This window comes from Bubalus bubalis, chromosome 5 (assembly GCF_019923935.1).
Source record: "Bubalus bubalis isolate 160015118507 breed Murrah chromosome 5, NDDB_SH_1, whole genome shotgun sequence".
Classification (NCBI taxonomy): Eukaryota; Metazoa; Chordata; class Mammalia; order Artiodactyla; family Bovidae; genus Bubalus; species Bubalus bubalis.
The window spans coordinates 131,694,861-131,714,738 of record NC_059161.1 but is presented as its reverse complement, the minus strand read 5'-3'; positions in this window follow the sequence as shown (position 1 = coordinate 131,714,738).

Genomic DNA, 19,878 nt, shown 5'->3' with positions numbered 1-19,878 from the left:
CATAATACCCAGGGGAGGGGCAGGGGACGCTCCTCTCTGCACTTGGATGGTCAGAGTGCGTAAACAAGGGGACAAGGGCAGGAGTCTCCTGTGTCCGCCCAGTTGGGCCGTCACACAGGAGGGGCTTCGTCTTCTCCCACAGACCTCTGGACTCTACCATCATGCCAGAGCCTAGCTCGGTGTGCGGTGCCTGTGTGTGTGTGTGGTGTGCGTGCAGGCCCAAGGGAAACCACTGCCCCAGGAGTCCTGTCACCTGCTCCCCCCACTCCACGGCACTGCAACCCCTGACCCCACAGAAGCACTGGGAGGGTGGGCAGGGGCCGTTGGATGTACGGAGGGGCCCCCTGCCTAGACAGGGCAGCAGAGTGGGGTGGAGACAGGGTCCAGCACAGGAATGCCCCTGGGGGGGTCCAGAGTCCCCCAGACCCCAGTGTTGGGAGGGGCCCCCAGAGCAGACAAGCTGACAGCACCCGAATCAGGCCCACTTCATCCACCTCAGGCTGCCTTGGTTGCAGGAAGCAGGCCCAGGCCGAGCTGGGTCTGGGGGCCGTGGTGAGGCGGGTGGGGCGGGAGCTGCGCTGGCGGCAGGATGTGGCTGCAGGGTCTGTGGCGGCCACCAGGGGGCAGCACAGCGCTCCTGGTGCCTCCCACAGGCCGGGGGCTCAGGAAGCAGTCGGGGGTCTCAGGGCCCAGGTCGGCGGCTTTTGTTCTCTGAGTCTGGGCCGCCTCCCAAGGCCAGCGGGGTCAGGAGGACCCCGAGTGAGGGCCAGGACCACCCTTTACAGTTATACACCCCCACTGGGCCGGCATTTCCCACTCGCACCCCGTCTGCTCCGTGCTGAGCCCCGTAGCCATGCGGGCAGTGGAGCTAACCTTGCAGCCTGACCCCTCCGGTCAGAGACCAGACAGGGGCTGAGGTTCTCCCGCAGCCATGACCTCATGATCTCTTGGGCCTGGGGGGGTGGGCGGGTAGGGGGTGGACGGGCGTGGCCAGGAGGTGGGGGCAGAGAGCTCACTGCCGACCCCAGGACACGCTCCCCTTGGGAGCAGGAAGCTCCTGGCCCTGGCGGCCTGGGAGCTGCTGCCCCAGTGACCGGCTGACCCCGCAGCCGCAGGCAGCACCCTAATCAGCGCCTCTGCCCCCCCCGAGGGGCTCAGGTGTCAGGAGCCGCCTCTTCCTCTCTGGCCGGGCTGGACGCCTCCTCAGGGACTAATCCCCACCCCCCACGGAGTGCACGCCGCCCCCACCCCCGGAACTGACCCAGCAGCAGGAGAAACCAGATAACGGCCCCTGCCCCACCCCAGGCCCCAGCCAGGCTGTGAGGAGGCGCTAAGGGGCTGGGCAGGGCCCACCCACCGCAGCTCCGCCTCCTCCAGGCTGTGCTCGGCCCCCCGCCCCCTGGGGGCTGGGAGGGAGCGCACTGCAGAAGAGGCTCTGGGGCCGGCACTGCTTGGGGCGGTTCACCACCCCACCTCCTGGGGCCCTCCTTGGAGTCCAGCCTTGGCAGGGCCGTCGCTTCAGGGGCTGGACGAGGAGTGGTTCAGGGTTCTGCCCCAGTCAGATGGGGGAGGGGCGTCCCCGCTCACGCGGGGATCAGGCTGGGTGCAGCTTCTGCCCAGATGAAGGGCTGAGGGGTCCTGGAGATGGGGGAGGAGGCGACTAGAGACACAAGACGCTGGCAGCCGCCTCCCACCCCCCGACCTCTGCCGCCAGCATACCCACCTCCCTCTGGGACGCCTGGACTCCCATCCTGGCCCCAACCTTCAGGAGAGGGCTGCTTGGTCTGAGGCCAGAGGCAGGGTGCCAGAGGCCAGCTTGGTCTTGGGGACTCATGGGCCACAGCTCTGTCCTCTTCAGACCTGAGCCCTGGGCAGCGGTTGGTGCTTCACAGCTGGCCCTGTGGGGACATGTGGGGCCCGGGACATCCCGCAGGTGTCTCTGTGAGTGCAGCTCAGACAGCTGCACAGCCTCATCTTCAGAGGAAGTGAGCAAACTGGCTGCAGGATCCGCGTGGACGTCAGAGTCCTTGGGTCTCCGGGGGTCAGCGGTGACAGAGCAGGGGTGCTGTCCGCCAGCGCGGGAAGGACCACGGTGACCTCAGCGCCAGAGCGGCCCCCGGCGCTGCGCTGCATGGCAGCCAGGACCCACCCAAGGCGAGCCAGGCTCAGGGCCCTGGCCTCTCAGGGAGCCGTGCCCAGTGTGAGCCTGGCGACGGCAGGCAGAGTGGACAGATCACCCAGAATGAGGCCACGTTTTGGTGCCACAGAAGCAAAGCAGAAACCTCCCATCTGCTGGGAAGTTGGGCTGGCATCCTGCTAAGAGACCAGCACAGGAGGGAGGGAGGGCGGGCAGAGGTGCCCCTGCAGGGTTTGGCAGGATTAGAGGTCAGAGCTGCGGGGACACAGGAGTGCCTGTTGTGGGTGGCGGAGGGGGCTGGAGGGCAGCCAGGCCAGACAGAGTGGGCCTCAGGGTCATCCAGGACCAGGCCTCCGCACTGAGGGAGGGGCACTGGGGGGCGGGCAGAGGTGGCAGAGCCCTGCCTTGTCCTTCAGACCCTCCCACTGGGTGAGGATGGACACACGGGCTGAGGAAGAAGCCGGCAGCCAGCTGGGAGATGGGCATTGGGCCAGAGGTGAAGGTGACAGGTTGGCAATGGGCCGGGTGTGGAGTGTGGGTGAATGGAATGGACTGGACCCCTCCATGTGGGAGGAGGATGAGGTGGCTGAGGAGGGGGGTGGGGTGTGTGGGAGCTCTGTTGGGTCACACTGTTTGACTTACTAGATGCCTGGTGGAGAGGTCAGGCAGGCAGCTGGACATGAGTGTCAGGGGCCAGAGCAGGAGCCTGCCTTTGATGGATGGTAAAGATGGGACCCCTCGTCCAAGGTAAGGAGCAATGGTTGCGCTTTGCTGGAGCAGCCGTGAAGACATACCCCACACCCAAGGTAAGAGAAACCCAAGTAAGACGGTATGTGTTGCAAGAGGGCATCAGAGGGCAAACACAGTGAAACCATATTCACAGAAAACTAGTCAATCTAATCACACTAGGACCATAGCCTTGTCTAACTCAATGAAACTAAGCCATGCCCGTGGGGCAACCCAAGACGGGCGGGTCATGGTGGAGAGATTTGACAGAATGTGGTCCACTGGAGAAGGGAATGGCAAACCACTTCAGTATTCTTGCCTTGAGAACCCCATGAACAGTATGAAAAGGCAAAATGATAGTATACTGAAAGAGAAACTCCCCAGGTCAGTAGGTGCCCAATATGCTACTGGAGATCAGTGGAGAAATAACTCCAGAAAGAATGAAGGGATGGAGCCAAAGCAAAAACAATACCCAGCTGTGGATGTGACTGGTGATAGAAGCAAGGTCCGATGTGTAAAGAGCAATATTGCATAGGAACCTGGAATGTCAGGTCCATCAAGGCAAATTGGAAGTGGTCAAACAAGATATGGCAAGAGTGAATGTCAACATTCTAGGAATCAGCGAACTGAAATGGACTGGAATGGGTGAATTTAACTCAGATGACCATTATATCTACTACTGCGGGCAGGAATCCCTCAGAAGAAATGGAGTGGCCATCATGGTCAACAAAAGAGTCCAAAATGCAGTACTTGGATGCAATCTCAAAAACGACAGAATGATCTCTGTTCGTTTCCAAGGCAAACCATTCAATATCATAGTAATCCAAGTCTATGCCCCAACCAGTAACTCTGAAGAAGCTGAAGTTGAACGGTTCTATGAAGACCTACAAGACCTTTTAGAACTAACACCCAAAAAAGATGTCCTTTTCATTATAGGTAACTGGAATGCAAAAGTAGGAAGTCAAGAAACACCTGGAGTAACAGGCAAATTTGGCCTTGGAATACGGAATGAAGCAGGGCAAAGACTAATAGAGTTTTGCCAAGAAAATGCACTGGTCATAACAAACACCCTCTTTCAACAACACAAGAGAAGACTCTCTACATGGACATCACCAGATGGTCAGCACTGAAATCAGATTGAGTATATTCTTTGCAGCCAAAGATGGAGAAACTATACAGTCAGCAAAAACAAGACCAGGAGCTGACTGTGGTTCAGACCATGAAATCCTTATTGCCAAATTCAGACTGAAATGGAAGAAAGTAGGGAAAACCACTAGACCATTCAGGTATGACCTAAATCAAATCCCTTATGATTATACAGTGGAAGTGAGAAATAGATTTAAGGGCCTAGATCTGATAGATAGAGTGCCTGATGAGCTATGGAATGAGGTTTGTGACATTGTACAGGAGACAGGGATCAAGACCGTTCCCATGGTAAAGAAATGCAAAAAAGCAAAATGGCTGTCTGGGGAGGCCTTACAAATAGCTGTGAAAAGAAGAGAAGCGAAAAGCAAAGGAGAAAAGGAAAGATATAAACATCTGAATGCAGAGTTCCAAAGAATAGCAAGAAGAGATAAGAAAGCCTTCTTCAGTGATCAATGCAAAGAAATAGAGGAAAACAACAGAATGGGAAAGACTAGGGATCTCTTCAAGAAAATCAGAGATACCAAAGGAACATTTCATGCAAAGATGAGCTCGATAAAGGACAGAAATGGTATGGACCTAACAGAAGCAGAAGATATTAAGAAGAGATGGCAAGAATACACAGAAGAACTGTACAAAAAAGATCTTCACGACCCAGATAATCACGATGGTGTGATCACTCACCTAGAGCCAGACATCCTGGAATGTGAAGTCAAGTGGGCCTTAGAAAGCATCACTACGAACAAAGCTAGTGGAGGCGATGGAATTCCAGTGGAGCTATTTCAAATCCTGAAAGATGATGCTGTGAAAGTGCTTCACTCAATATGCCAGCAAATTTGGAAAACTCAGCAGTGGCCACAGGACTGGAAAAGGTCAGTTTTCATTCCAATCCCAAAGAAAGGCAATGCCAAAGAATGCTCAAACTACCGCACAATTGTACTCATCTCACACGCTAGTAAAGTAATGCTCAAAATTCTCCAAGCCAGGCTTCAGCAATATGCAAACCATGAACTTCCTGATGTGCAAGCTGGTTTTAGAAAAGGCAGAGGAACCAGAGATCAAATTGCCAATATCCGCTGGATTATAGAAAAAGCAAGAGAGTTCCAGAAAAACATCTATTTCTGCTTTATTGACTATGCAAAGCCTTTGACTGTGTGGATCACAAGAAACTGTGGAAATTCTGAAAGAGATGGGAATACCAGACCACCTGATCTGCCTCTTGAGAAATTTGTATGCAGGTCAGGAAGCAACAGTTAGAACTGGACATGGAACCACAGACTGGTTCCAAATGGGAAAAGGAGTTCGTCAAGGCTGTATATTGTCACCCTGTTTATTTAACTTATATGCAGAGTATATCATGAGAAACGCTGGACTGGAAGAAACACAAACTGGAATCAAGATTGGCGGAAGAAATATCAATAACCTCAGATATGCAGATGACATCACCCTTATGGCAGAAAGTGAAGAGGAACTAAAAAGCCTCTTGATGAAAGTGAAAGTGGAGAGTGAAAAAGTTGGCTTAAAGCTCAACATTCAGAAAACGAAGATCATGGCATCCGGTCCCACCACTTCATGGGAAATAGATGGGGAAACAGTGGAAACAGTGTCAGACTTTATTTTTGGGCTCCAAAATCACTGCAGATGGTGACTGCAGCCATGAAATTAAAAGACGCTTACTCCTTGGAAGGAAAGTTATGCCCAACCTAGATAGCATATTCAAAAGCAGAGACATTACTTTGCCAACAAAGGTTCATCTAGTCAAGGCTATGGTTTTTCCTGTGGTCATGTATGGATGTGAGAGTTGGACTGTGAAGAAGGCTGAGCGCCGAAGAATTGATGCTTTTGAACTGTGGTGTTGGAGAAGACTCTTGAGAGTCCCTTGGACTGCAAGGAAATCCAACCAGTCCATTGTAAAGGAGAGCAGCCCTGGGTGTTCTTTGGAAGGAATGATGCTAAAGCTGAAACTCAAGTACTTTGGCCACCTCATGTGAAGAGTTGACTCATTGGAAAAGACTGTGATGCTGGGAGGGATTGGGGGCAGGAGGAGAAGGGGATCACAGAGGATGAGATGGCTGGATGGCATCACTGACTCGATGGACATGAGTCTCAGTGAACTCTGGGAGTTGGTGATGGACAGGGAGGCCTGGCGTGCTGTGATTCATGGGGTCGCAAAGAGTCGGACATGACTGAGCGACTGATCTGATCTGATCTAAAGATGGGAGGATCACAACAAACTGTGGACAATTCTTGTGTGCACCAGGACCCAGAGACTCCACAGAGACTGAGCCAGCACTGTGTGTGAGTGTCTCCTGAGGAGGTATGCGTCAGAAGTGGACTGCTGCAGGGGCAGGGCTCTGCGTGCAGCAGACCTGGGTATGGGATATGCCCTTTTGGAGGAGGTCACCATTAACCCCACCATAAAGCCAGCAGAACTTACACCAGACTGAGGAAACAGACTCTTGAAGGGCACAAACAAAGCCTTGTGGGCACCAGGACCCAGGAGAAAGGAGCAGTGACCCCACAAGAGACTGACCCAGACTTGCCCGGGAGTGCCCAGGGGTCTCTGGGGAGGCGTGGGTGGCGGGGGCGGGCTGCAGGGCGGGGGCACTGAGCGCAGCAGTGCATCATGGGACCTTCTGAAGGAGGCCGCATTATCCTCACCACCCCCACCGTAGTTTGGTCTCAGGTCAAACAGCAGGGAGGAAACACAGCCCCGCCCATCAACAGAAAATTGGGTTAAAGATTTACTGAGCACGGCCCCGCCCATCAGAACAAGACCCAGGTTCCCCCTCAGTCAGTCTCTCCTCAGGAAGCTTCCATAAGCCTCTTATCCTTCTCCATCAGAGGGCAACAGAATGAAAACCACAAGCACAGAAAACTAACCAATCTGACCTCATGGACCACAGCCTTGTCTAACTCTATGAGCCATGCCGTGTGGGGCCACCCTAGACGGACGGGTCATGGTGGAGAGTTCTGACAAAACGTGGTCCACTGGAGAAGCAGATGGCAAACCACTTCAGTGCTCTTTCCTTGAGAACCCCATGAACACTATGAAAAGGCAAAAAGATAGGACACTGAAAGATGAACTCCCTGCGTCGGTAGGTGCCCAATATGCTACTGGAAATCAGTGGAGAAATAACTCCAGAAAGAGTGAAGAAACGAGCCAAAGCAAAAATAACACCCAGTTGTGGATGTGCCTGGTGATGGAAGTAAAGTCCGATGCTGTAAAGAGTCATATCGCACAGGAACCTGGGATGTTAGGTCCATGAATCAAGGGAAATTGGAAGTAGTCACACAGGAGATGGCAAGAGTGAATGTCGACATTTTAGGAATCAATGAACTAAAATGGACTGGAATGGGTGAATTTAACTCAGATGACCATTATATCTACTACTGTGGGCAAGAATCCCTTAGAAGAAATGGAGTAGCCCTCATAGTCAACAAAAGAGTTTGAAATGTAGTACTTGGATGCACTCTCAAAAATGACAGAATGATCTCTGTTCATTTCCAAGGAAAACCATGCAATATCACAGTAATCCAAGTCTATGCCCCAACCAATAATGCTGAAGAAGCTGAAGTTGAATGGTTCTATGAAGACCTATAAGACCTTCTAGAACTAACACCTCAAAAGATGTCCTTTTCACCATAGGGGACTGGAATGCAAAAATAGGCAGTCAAGAGATACCTGGAGTAACAGGCAAATTTGCCCTTGCAGTACAGAATGAAGCAGGGCAAAGGCTAACAGAGCTTTGCCAAGAGAATGCACTGGTCATAGCAAACACCCTCTTCCAACAACATAAGAGGTGACTCTAAACATGGACATCACCAGATGGTCAATACCAAAATCAGTTCAGTTCAGTTCAGTTCATTTCAGTCTCTCAGTCATGTCTGACTCTTTGTGACCCCATGGACTGAAGCACGCCAGGCCTCCCAGTCCGTCACCAACTCCCGCAGTTTACTCAAACTCAAATCCATTGAGTCGGTGATGCCATCCAATTATCTCATCCTCTGTCGTCCCCTTCTACTCCCGCCTTCAACCTTTCCCAGCATCGGGGTCTTTTCAAATGAGTCAGTTCTTCGTATCAAGTGGCCAAAGTATTGGAGTTTCAGCTTCAGCATCAGTCCTTCCAATGAATAGTCAGGACTGATTTCCTTTAGGATGGACTGATTGGATCTCCTTGTAGTCCAAGGGACTCTCAAGAGTCTTCTCTGTCTTTAGAAAAGACAGAAGAACCAGAGATCAAATTGCCAACATCCGTCGGATCATCAAAAAAGCTAGAGAATATCAGAAAAACAACTACTTCTGCTTTATTGACTATGCCAAGGCATTTGACTTTGTGGATCTCAAAAAACTGTGGAAAATTCTTAAAGAGATGGGAATACCAGACCACCTGACCTGTCTCTTGAGAAATCTGTTTGCAGGTCAGGAAGCAACAGTTAGAATTGGACATGGAACAACAGAGTGGTTCCAAATAGGGAAGGGAGGACCCTCAAGGCTGTATATTGTCACCCTGCTTATTTAACTTATATTCAGAGTACATCATGAGAAACGCTGGGCTGGATGAATCACAAGCTGGAATCAAGATTGCCGGGAGAAATATCAATAACCTCAGATACGCAGATGACACCACCCTTATGACAGAAAGCGAAGAACTAAGGAGCCTCTTGATGAAAGTGAAAGAGGAGAGTGAAAAAGTTGGCTTAAAACTTAATATTCAGAAAACTAAGATCATGGCATCTGGTCCCATCACTTCATGGCAAATAGATGGGGAAAGAATGGAAACAGTGACAGACTTTATTTTGGGGGGCTCCAAAATCACTGCAGATTGTGATTGCAGCCAAGAAATTAAAAGATGCTTGTTTCTTGGAAGAAAAGCTATGATCAGCCTAGACAGCATATTAAAAAGCAGATACATTACTTTGCCAACAAACGTCTGTCTAGTCAAAGCTATGGTTTTTCCAGTAGTCATGTATGGATGTGAGAGTTGGACCATAAAGAAAGCTGAGCGCCAAAGAATTGATGCTTTTGAACTGTGGTGTTGGAGAAGACTCTTGAGAGTCCCTTGGACTACAAGGAGGTCAAACCAGTCCATCCTAAAGGAGATCAGTCCTGGATGTTCACTGGAAGAACTGGTGCTGAAGCTGAAACTCCAATACTTTGGCCACCTGATGTGAAAAAGGGACTGATTGGAAAAGACTCTGATGCTGGGAAAGATTGAAGGCAGGAGGAGTAGGGGACGACAGAGGATGAGATGGTTTGGATGGCATCACTGACTCTGTGGACATGAGTCTGGGTGAACTCCGGGAGTTGGTGATGAACAGGGAAGCCTGGCGTGCTGCGGTTCATGGGGTTGCAAAGAATCGGACACGACTGAGCGACTGAACTGAAAGATGGGTGGGGGTGGCGCAGAGAGAGATGCCCTTCACTCTGGACTCAGGAGACTCAGCATCACTCAGGTGAGGCCCCTGAGGCCACAGGGAGGCGGGAGGTGGGGAGTGAGTCTTCCAAGGGATGTAAAACACCAGATACACACCAGACATTGGCAACATCCCTGGGTTTTGACCACAGCAACTCCCTTCACTGTGGACAGAGTGACTGACCTGGATCACTGTCTGCCTTGGCGGCTTTCTCATGGCTCAGGGAACTCACCTCAAGGCGCCCACCGGGGTTTTATTTCCTTGCAGAATAGAATAAAAACAGGACGTCAGCATGTTACCATTGTAGGGCCCCTGTGTCCTGGCTTCTGGAGGAAAACGTGTCCATGGCTGAGGTTTCAAGGAGCATGGTTCCCAGGGCCATGTGAGGATGGACAGAGGGACCTGGGAGCCACCCAAGCTGCCAGCAGACCAGCCCAGAACTGCAACGCGGCAGGAGTGACTGGAGTGTTCTGGCCCGGAGCCTGGGGGCTCTGTGCGGTCAGCCTGGGGTCCAGGACCCCCCCCCCAGAGCCCACCCCCAGGGCCCCCGCTGCCCAGCAGGGGTCCGCCCGGGCACGGCAGGTGGGAGAGTGCCCAGGGCAGGTCAGAGCTGACTCGGCCGGACGTGGACTGCGGTAGCCTGGGTGTTGCCCCCACACCCTGCAGGGCCCGGGGACTCGATGCCCCACTCCCCAGGTGCCAGGCCCTGAGGGTGCCCAGCACCCACGGCGGGCTCAGGGCCACCCCGTCCTGCCATGCCACAGCCCCACCCCCACGCAGTGAGGAGCAGGGGGCACACTCGGGGGGCACGGCCGTCAGCAGGTGCCGCCCACTTCAGGAGACCCTTCTGCATGGGTATTTGGCCACTGGAGGCCGCAAGGGGCTAGAAGCCCCAGGGACATGAGGCAGCCCCTCCCCTGCCCCACCCTGGCCCCTCCCGCCCAGCTTTCTCCAGGGAAGCCAAGCCTGGGGGCACCAGCGTTCACAGAGCCGGCGGCCCCCGGCAGCCTGGGCATCTGGAGACTGTTCTTCAGGTGAGAGGGCTGGCCTGGGCCTCGTGGGCTCAGCCTCAGCCTCACAGACGCCATGCTGAGCCCTCGGTGGAGGGCCTTCCCATCCTGTCTCCAGACCTGCTCTTTCCTGGACCCCCTCCTGGCCCTTAGCCTCCAGGACCAGGAAGTGGGCCCCGGCTCCCTGCCTGGGGTGGGGTCTCTGCTTCCTGCTGGCTGTGTGCACGCCGTGTTCTCCGCCAACCCCCGATCTCCGTGGCTCCAGGAGGGGGCTGTTCAGTGTGTGTGAAGCTGGCAGGGACCCAGTCCTGCTGAAAGCAGTGGGCGCAGGGCTGCTGCCCTGGAGGACGCCATGCTCCACGGGGCTGTGCCCGGCCCAGGAAGCCCCCAGGAGCTCCCACCGGTGCCCCCTCCTGCCAGGGCTCCCACTAGGGCCCCTCCTGCCAGGGCTCTTACCCCCAGGTTTCCCACCCAGCCCCTCACCTCCCAGGGCCCCTGCAGACAGCTGGTCCGGGGCAGCTCTGGGCGTTGGGAAGGCTGTGTTTCCAGCCACGGCTGCAGGGCTGGCTCCTGTGTCTCTGCTCGGCGCACCCGGATGTGAGTGTCGCTCACACAGTCTCTGGCCTGATGTGCAGACGTGGACGACAGACCCAGGGGGTGGTGGGGGGACCCCAGAGCTCTGGGAGCCCAGGCAAGGGCTGCGCCGCTTGGCAGAAGACCCTCATCCAGAGGCCAGGCAGCCTCCCCAGGGAAGGGGTCCCGGCAGGGGCTGTGGGGGAAGGGCTCGGCCACTGCTGCCCCCTTGCTGGCCCCACCATTCTGCCAGCCAGGGAGGTCCATCCTGAGCGGCCCTGAGCTCGAGGGGGCCCGGCAGTGCTCAGCAGATCTGCTGGGCAGGCCTGGGGGCAGACGTGCGGAGGTGGTCCAGCAGGGTCCAGCTGGGGTGCCTGAGAGGCCTCCATCTGACACCCCGCTAGTCCAGCTCAACCCTCAGGGCCTTTCCTGGACACAGGACCCCCCTGCTGTGAGCCCCCTCCCGTTACAGGGCAGAGTTCCAGCTCACCAGCCTCTGGGGTGTCCCCCCATTTACTGCACTGGCCGCGTCGCGGGGGAGGGAGGGGTCCTGGCAGAACAGCAACACTGTACCCGGCTGGGACGGAGCCCCTCAGCCTCCCCAAGAAAGCTCAGCGGAGTGAAGTCGAGGGGCCTCCGGGGGCCACGGATGAGGCCCGGGCCTGTGACCCCCCAGGAGGGCGGGCCCCCAGGAGGACTGTGCCCTGCCGCCCGGCTCCCTCCACCCGGGGCCAAGCCCAGACCCAGGACAGCGGTGTGCCTCCTGGCCGCCCTCTCCAGTCACTGGGCACCGCTGGGCCCTGCGGCCAGGGGAGAGGGCAGCAGGTGGGGCTTGGGTGCGGATGGCTGGCCTGCGCGGCCTCGGGGGAGGCCAGGCGCCCCTGGCAGCGCCGGTGGGCGGGCAGGGGCGCTCCAGGCGGCGTGGGGCTGCGCCGGGGCTCCTCTGCCAGCCTGCGGCGCTGAGCCAACACTGCGCTTCCTGGAGGCAGGAGGCACGCTGCCCACTGACACCTGGTCGTCTCTGCTGGCGTCCAGGACACCCTTCCTGCCACTGTTTGTTCTCCCTCACGCTGCCTTAATCCTGAGCAAACGTGGGCCCAGGGCCTGACCTTTTCCGCCATCCACACCTGCTCCCTCGCCTGGCCTCTGCCCTTCAGGGGGACCCCACGTCCCTCCCCAAGACCCTGGCCTGTATGGGGTGCCGCTTCTCCGGGAGGCTTACAGGGCTGGGGAGAAGTGGGGGAGAGGGGAGTGGGGGGCCCTCCTGCACTTGCCTGGGGACCTGCCGTGCTACGGGCCCCTGCACAGGCCGGGTCTTCCCAGGCCTTCCCTCGCTCTCCCCCGTTTCTGCCCCCTGCTTCCCACCTCTCCCCCTGGTCCTCTCCTACCTCACCACCGTGTCCCCGCCATGTCCAGCTGCAGTCACGCCCCCAGTGGTCTCCTTATAGTCCATTCTCCAAACCACTGCCAGCATGGAGCTTTCTGGAGAACTCTGGGATATGATTTCCAGTTTATGGAGAAGCTGCCAAAATAGCATGAAGAGCTCCTGGCTGTCATTAGCCCAGATTCTCCCTCTGGTGAACTGTGTGCTCCTGGGCTGCGCTGTGCCTGCCCTCTCCTCTCTGTGTCTACACAGTTTTTTCTGCAACACTGGAGTTTGAGAAGCTTTGCTCTTTCACCCTAAAGAGACAGGTGTGTGTCTCCCAGAAGTAAGGCGGGGCCCGCCGTGGCGCAGCACCGCCGTCTCCCCTGGTCCGCGCTGCTGCACCTGACTCTCTCCCTGCTCTCGTGCCTTCCTCCCAGTCTGGGGTCTGACCAAGGGCCACGTGTCGCGTGAGCACAGCCTCCTTGGTCACCTCTAACCTGAAATCTGCCGCCAGCCTTTCTCTGGGCTTCTCGACCACACCCTTCCTGAGGAGTGGGGGCTGTTTACTGGGGAAGCATCCCCACGTCTGGGTCTGCCCTGGCCTTTCTGTGCTGAGGTTGGAGTTCACATTCAGCAGAGTGGGGGTGTGTCCTTCCTGGTGTCCCGTATCTGGAGGCACGTGGTGTCAGTTGGACCCACCACTGGGAGCTCACTTCGGCTCAGGTGAGGCTGTCAGAATTTCCACTGGAAAGCGATTCCTCCCCACCCTTGGGATGAATACGGTCTTGTGGGAGATGCTTGGGGACCATGTAAGGTGTCAGCACCCATGACGCTTTGCTAATTGCTCCCACTCTTGGCTGGATCCTGCAGTAGGAAGACCTTCCTCTACTCCCCCTTGTATCTATTTCTCATTTACTCATTTGTAGCAGTTTAGTCTCACACGCTTGTATTTTCAGAATGACTCTGTGATGGGCTTGGAATCTCTAAGATCTTGTTCTCCACAGAAAGACTGAAAAAGATGGGAGACGGTCAGGACTAACTTTGTCCGAACTCTAGAAGACAGGCAGTGCTTTACAAAAACCAAGCTAATGTCCAACCCAGAAAAAGCCATCTTCAGAAGAGCAGGAAAGTTTACTGGCATTTTTACTCACCCTTGCCTGTCCCCAGTACAGGGGCAGTTTTGGGCTTAAATTGCCAACCCAGTTCCATTTCCCTCCCCCACCCCAATGCAGAAGGAGCAGAGAAACCCATATTTGCGAATGGCTGTGAACATCTGGTGACTGCATGAAGGAATGACGCAAGGCACCCGTTTCTGTTCTGCTTAATCTGAAACCCAAGTAGCGACAGCGGCATGCACAGCTCATAAAGGCTGGGAGGTGACTATAGACCGCAGACTCCTGTGGCAAGAGACTACATGGAGAAAAGTAATGGACCATCTCAGGACTGAAGGGGTTGAAGTGTGACTCTTTGAGAAATTAGGACGTTTGAAAGCAGCCACGCACATGCAGAAATTTAGAAAGATGCTTTCGTGCCTGGCAAGGTTTCACCCTGGGCTTGTCCCCAGGCTCAGAGCAAGTCTACCCAAGTGCTGAAGGACAGACCCAGGCTGCGAAGACTGGGAAGGCTCCTGCTACTCAAGGAATCTCTGTCCGAACACCAGCTGTAGGAACAGAGAGTCCGTGATCACATGTAACGAGCAATAGTCTTTATAACAGTTGTTTGGAAAAGTTTCAAAACAAATGGACCAGTACAGTCTTCAAAAGGACAAAAAAGAAAGAAGAAAAAGAAAAAGAATATCAAATACTGGGAAAGGGAAGAATTTGATTTCCAGAGTTACCATATGGTCAATTCTCCAATTTTCAACACCAAAAAAAATACAAGGCTTACAAAGAAACAAGAGAATATGGCCTATTCAAAGGAGCAAAATAAATTTACAGAAATCATCCATGAGGAGGTGATGGAATCAGTCTTACTAGGCAAAGATTTTAAAACTACTGCTTTAACTATGCTCAAAAAGGGAAAATAAAATGTGGGCAGAAATAAAGGATATCCAGAAAATGATACATGTACAAAAGGAGAATATTAACAAGAAGATAGAAATTTTTTAAAAAAGCAAGCAGAAATTCTGGAGCTGAAAAGTACAGTGACTGAAATGGGAAATTCACCAAATGGGCTCAGCAGCAGACTTGATCAAGCAGAAGAAAAGTTCAGTGACCTTGAAGACAGGACAACTGATGCTCAAACTGCGGAGCAGGAAATAAAGAAGGAAGAGAAGAGAATAGAGCTTGGAGGACCCCTGGATTATCATCAAGTGGGTCAATGCAAGCATGAGAGTCCCTGCAGAGAAGCAAAAGGGACAAAGATACTATGTGAAGAAATAATGGATGAAAACCTCTAATACGCTTAACCAGCTCCAGGGAGGATAAGCTCAAAGAGCTCCACATTGACATACATTATAACGAAACTGCTGAAAATCAAACAAAAAAATCTCAGAAACATCAAGAGAAAAGAGGCCTGCAAGTCATTCTCAGTAAGATTATCAGCTCATTTATTATCAGAAAACTTGGAAGCCACTAAGGCACTGAATGATACACTTGAAATGGTGAAAGAAAAAACAGTCAACCAAGAATCCTATATCTGGCCAAGCTGTTCCTCGATAAGGAGAGGGAAATTAAGACGTTTCCAGATAAACAAAAACTGAGAGTGCATTACCACTAAATCTATTCTATAAGTAAGTGAAGGTTGCTCAGTCGTGCCTGACTCTGTGACCCCATGGACTACACAGTCCATGGAGTTCTCCAAGCCAGAACACTAGAATACTGGAGTGGGTAGCTGTTCCCTTCTCCAGGGGATCTTTCCAACCCAGGGATAGAACCCAGCTCTCCCACATTGCAGGCAGATTCTTTTCCAGCTGAGCCTCCAGGAAACCTATTCTATAAGAAATGCTAAAAGAAACCCTTCAGGTTGAAATGAAAAGACACCAGACAGTAAATCAAAGCTATAAGAAAGTAGAGATCTCCAATAAAGCTAAATACGTGGGCAAATACAAAAATCAGTACTATTGTAATTTTGCTTGTAACTCCAGCTTTTATTTTCCATGATTTAAAAGATAAATGTGGGAATTCCCTGGCTGTCCAGTGGTTAGGACTTGGCACTTTCACTGCTGGGGCCCAGGTTCAATCCCTGGTCAAGGAACTAAGATCCTGCAAGCCAAGAAGTGTGGTTAAATTTTTTAAAAGATAAAAATATGTCTGTTATTAGTACACAACCAATAAAGATTTAATTTGTTGCAACAGTAACATAAGGAGAGGATGAATTATATGGGATTAGAGTTTTGCATGCAATTTAGCCTAAATGTGATTAAAGGGAATAGTATGAATAATTACATGCCAACAAGTTTGATAACCTAGAAGAAATGGACAAATTCCGAGAAACAAAGAGTCTAACAAAACTTACTCATGGAGAAATAGACAAACTGAATAGACCTTTAAATAGCTATTGTTAAATAGTTTAGTGACTTTTGTTCAGTCACTAAAGTCATGTCCGCTTCTTTGTGAACCATGAACTGCAGCATGCCAGGCTTCTCTGTCCATCGCTATTTCCCTGAGTTTGCTTAAACTCATCTCCATTAAGTCAGTGATGCCATCCAATCATCTCATCCTCTGTGGCCCCCTTCTCCTCCTGCCTTCAGTCTTTCCCAGCATCAGTCTTTTCCAATGAGTCAGCTCTTCACATCAGGTGGCCAAAGTATTGGAGCTTCAGCCTCAGCATCAGTCCTTCCAATGAGTCTTCATTGGGTTGATTTGAAAGGGTTGATTTCCTTTACAATTGACTGGTTTGATCTCCTCGCTGTCCAAAGTATTCTCAAGAGTCTTCTCCAGCACTACAGTTTGAAAGCATCAACTGTTTGGTGTTCAGCCTTCTTTGTGGTCCAAGTCTCATGACTCAAACCATATCTTTGACTCTACAGATCTTTGTCAGCAGGATGACAAAGTGATGTCTTTGCTTTTTAATACACTGTCTATGTTTGCCATAGCTATGCTTCCAAGGAGCAAGTGTCTTCTAATTTCATGGCTACAGTCACCATCTGCATTGATTTTTGGAGACCAAGAAAATGAAATGTGACATTGTTTCCATATTTCCCCCATCTATTTGCCATGAAGTGATGGCATGAGATGCCATGATCTTAGTTTTTTGAATGTTGAATTTTAAACCAGCTTTTTCACTCTCCTCTTTCACCTTCATCAAGAGGCTCTTTAGTTCCACTTTGCTTTCTGCAATTAAAGTAGTATCACCTGCATATCTGAGGTTGATATTAATTAATTGTTAAGGAGATCAAATCAGCAATCAAAAACCTGTCAACAAAGAAAACTTTGGTCCAAGCAAAGAAAAGTATGGGCCAATATCTCTTATGAGCAGTTATGCAAAAATCTTCAACAAAATACTAGCAAAAAAATTCAGAAGTATATTAAAAGGTTTCTACACCATGACCAAGTGAGTTTTATTACTGGAATGCAAGATGTCCAACATACAAAATAATCAATCACCACCTTAATAGAATGAAAAGGGGAAAACACCACATCTCAATGCAGAGAAAGAATTTGCCAAAATTCAATACTTTTTCATGATTTAAAAAAAAGAAAACTCAACAAACTAAGAATAGAAGGAAACTCAGTGTAACAAAGGCCGTATATGAAAACCTCACAGCTAACATCATACTCACTGCTGAAAGATAAAATCCTTTCCTTTAAAATCACTAACAAGACAATGATACATACATTCACCACTTCTATTCAATGCAGTATTAGATGTTCTAGCCAAAGCAATTAGACAAGAAAAGAAATAAAAGGCACCCACACTGGAAGATAAAGAAACTATCCCTGGTCACAAATGAAATGAACTTATATGTATAAATTTCTAAAAATTCCACCAAAAATTATTCAAGCTTGCTATGATGTGAATGTTTCCCTCCAAAATCCATATGTTGATATTCTAACCCTCAGCAGTGATGGTATTAGCAAGTGCTTAAGTCATGAGAATTGAGGTCTCCTGAATGGGATTGTGCATTATAAAAGCAATTCCAGAGAGATCCATAGCTCCTGCTGACTTCGCAAGAAGTTGACAGTCTGAAATCAGGAAGAGGACTTTCACCAGAACACTATCATGCTGGCTGAATTCCAGCCTCCAGTGAGAAATAAATTTCTCTGTGAGAAATAAATTTCTGTCATTTGTATGCAACCCAGTCTGTGGTATTTTTTTTATAGCAGCTGAAATGGACTAAAACAGAGCTAATGAATGAATTCATCAAGCTGCTATACACTAGCAAGGAACAACCCAAAGAATAAATTAAGAAAATAATTCCATTCACAATACCATCAAAAAAATACTTAGGATTAAGTTAACCAAGGAGGCAAAAGACTTGCACAATGAAAATTATGAAACTTTGCTAAAGGAAATTCAAGAACACATAAATAGTAGAACATCTCATATCCATGGATTTGAAGACTGAATACTGATAACAATATTACCCAAAGAGGTCTACAGATTGTACATAATCCCTATCAAAATCCCAATGGTGCTTTTGCAGAAATACAAAAATCCATCCAGAAATTCATATAGAATCTCAAGGGAATAGACAAAATACTCCTGAAAAAGAAGAACAAAGTTAAAGGTCTAATTCTTCCTGATTCCTGATTTCAAGACTTATTACAAAGCTACAGCACTCATAACACTGTGGTACTGCCATAAAGACAGACGTGCAGACTCATGGAATAGCACAGCTAGAGCAGAAATAAGCCCTGGCAGACACGTCAATCAGTGTCGATTGGTTTTTGATCAGTATGCCAAGACCATTCCGTGAGGGAAAGAACAGTCTTTTCAACAAATGGTCCTGGGGAAAAAAATTTGATACCCACAAGTAAAAGAGTGAAGTTAGACTCTTATCTGACATCATATATGAAGATTAGATCAAAGGCTTAAATGTAAGAACTAAACCAATGAAACTCTTAGAAGAAAATTAGTGGGAAATTCTTGTGATGTTCTGTTTGTCAATGATTTTTGGATATGATGCCAAAAGCACAGGCAGCAAAAGAAAATCGATCGATTGGACTACATCAAAATTAAAACCTCTGCATCAAAGGACAAGACCAACAAAATGCATAACACATTTGCAAATCGTATATCTGATTAGGGATCAATATTCAGAATACTGTTGTTGAGTTGCTAAGTCATGTCTGATTCTTTGTGATGCCCTGGATTGAGCATGGCAGGCCTCCCTGTCCCATACCATCTCCTGGAGTTTGCCCTAGTTCATGTTCATTGAATCAGTGATGCCATCCAACCATCTCATCCTCTGTTGCTGTCTTCCTCTGCCTTCAATCTTTCCCAGCATCAGGGTCTTTTCCAATTAGATGGCTGTTCGCATCAGGTGGCCAAAGTATTGGAACTTCAACTTCAATATCAGTCCTTCCAATGAATATTTAGGATTGATTTCCTTTAGGATTGACGGGTTTGATCTCCTTGCTGTCCAAGCAACTTTTAAGAGTTTTCTCCAGCATCACAGTTTGAAAGCATCAATTCTTCTGCACTCTTCCTTCTTTATCGTCCAACTCTCACATCTGTACATGACTAGTGGAAAGACCGTAGCTTTGACTATGCAGATCTTTGTCGGCAAAGTGATGTCCTTGCTTTTTAATACACTATCTAGGTTTGTCATAGCTTTCCTTCCAAGAAGCAACCATCTTTTAATTTTATGACTGCAGTCCCCATCTGCTATGATTTTAGAATCCAAGAAGAGAAAATTTGTCACTCGTTTCCACATTTTCCCCTTCTATGTGCCATAAAGTGATGGGGCTGGATGCCATGATCTTAATTCTTTAATACTGAGTCTCAAGTCAGCTTTTTCACTCTCCTCTTCAACCACATCAAGAGGCTCTTTAGTTCCTCTTCACATTCTGCCATCAGAGTAGTATCATTTGCATATCCGAGTTCTGACAAAACGTGGTCCACTGGAGAGTCAGAATGTTAAGAACTCCTAAAACTCAATAACAACAAAAAAGAAACAACCCAACTCAAAAAAACCAACCAAGCAAACAAACCTGAGCCAGAGACTTGAATAGACATTTCTCCAAAGAAGATATCCAAATAGCTAATTAGCACATGAAGAGATGCTCAACCTCAACAGCCATTAGAGAAACGCGCATCAAGACCTTGGTGAGATGCCCCTTCGTACATGTCGGGCTGGCTGTTATTAAAAGGAGGGCTTCCCAGGCGGCACTAGAGGCAAAGAATCTGCTTGCAATGCGGGAGACTCAAGAGACTCAGTTCCATCCCTGGGTCAGGAAGATCCCCTGGAGGAGGAAATGGCAACCCAGTCCAGTGTTCTGCCTGGAAAATTCCCTGGACAGAGGAGCCTTGTGGACTATAGTCCGTAGGGCTGCAGAGTCAGACATGACTCAGCGAGTGACTGTATCTTGTTTATTAAAAAAGAGGGGATAGGGATTTCC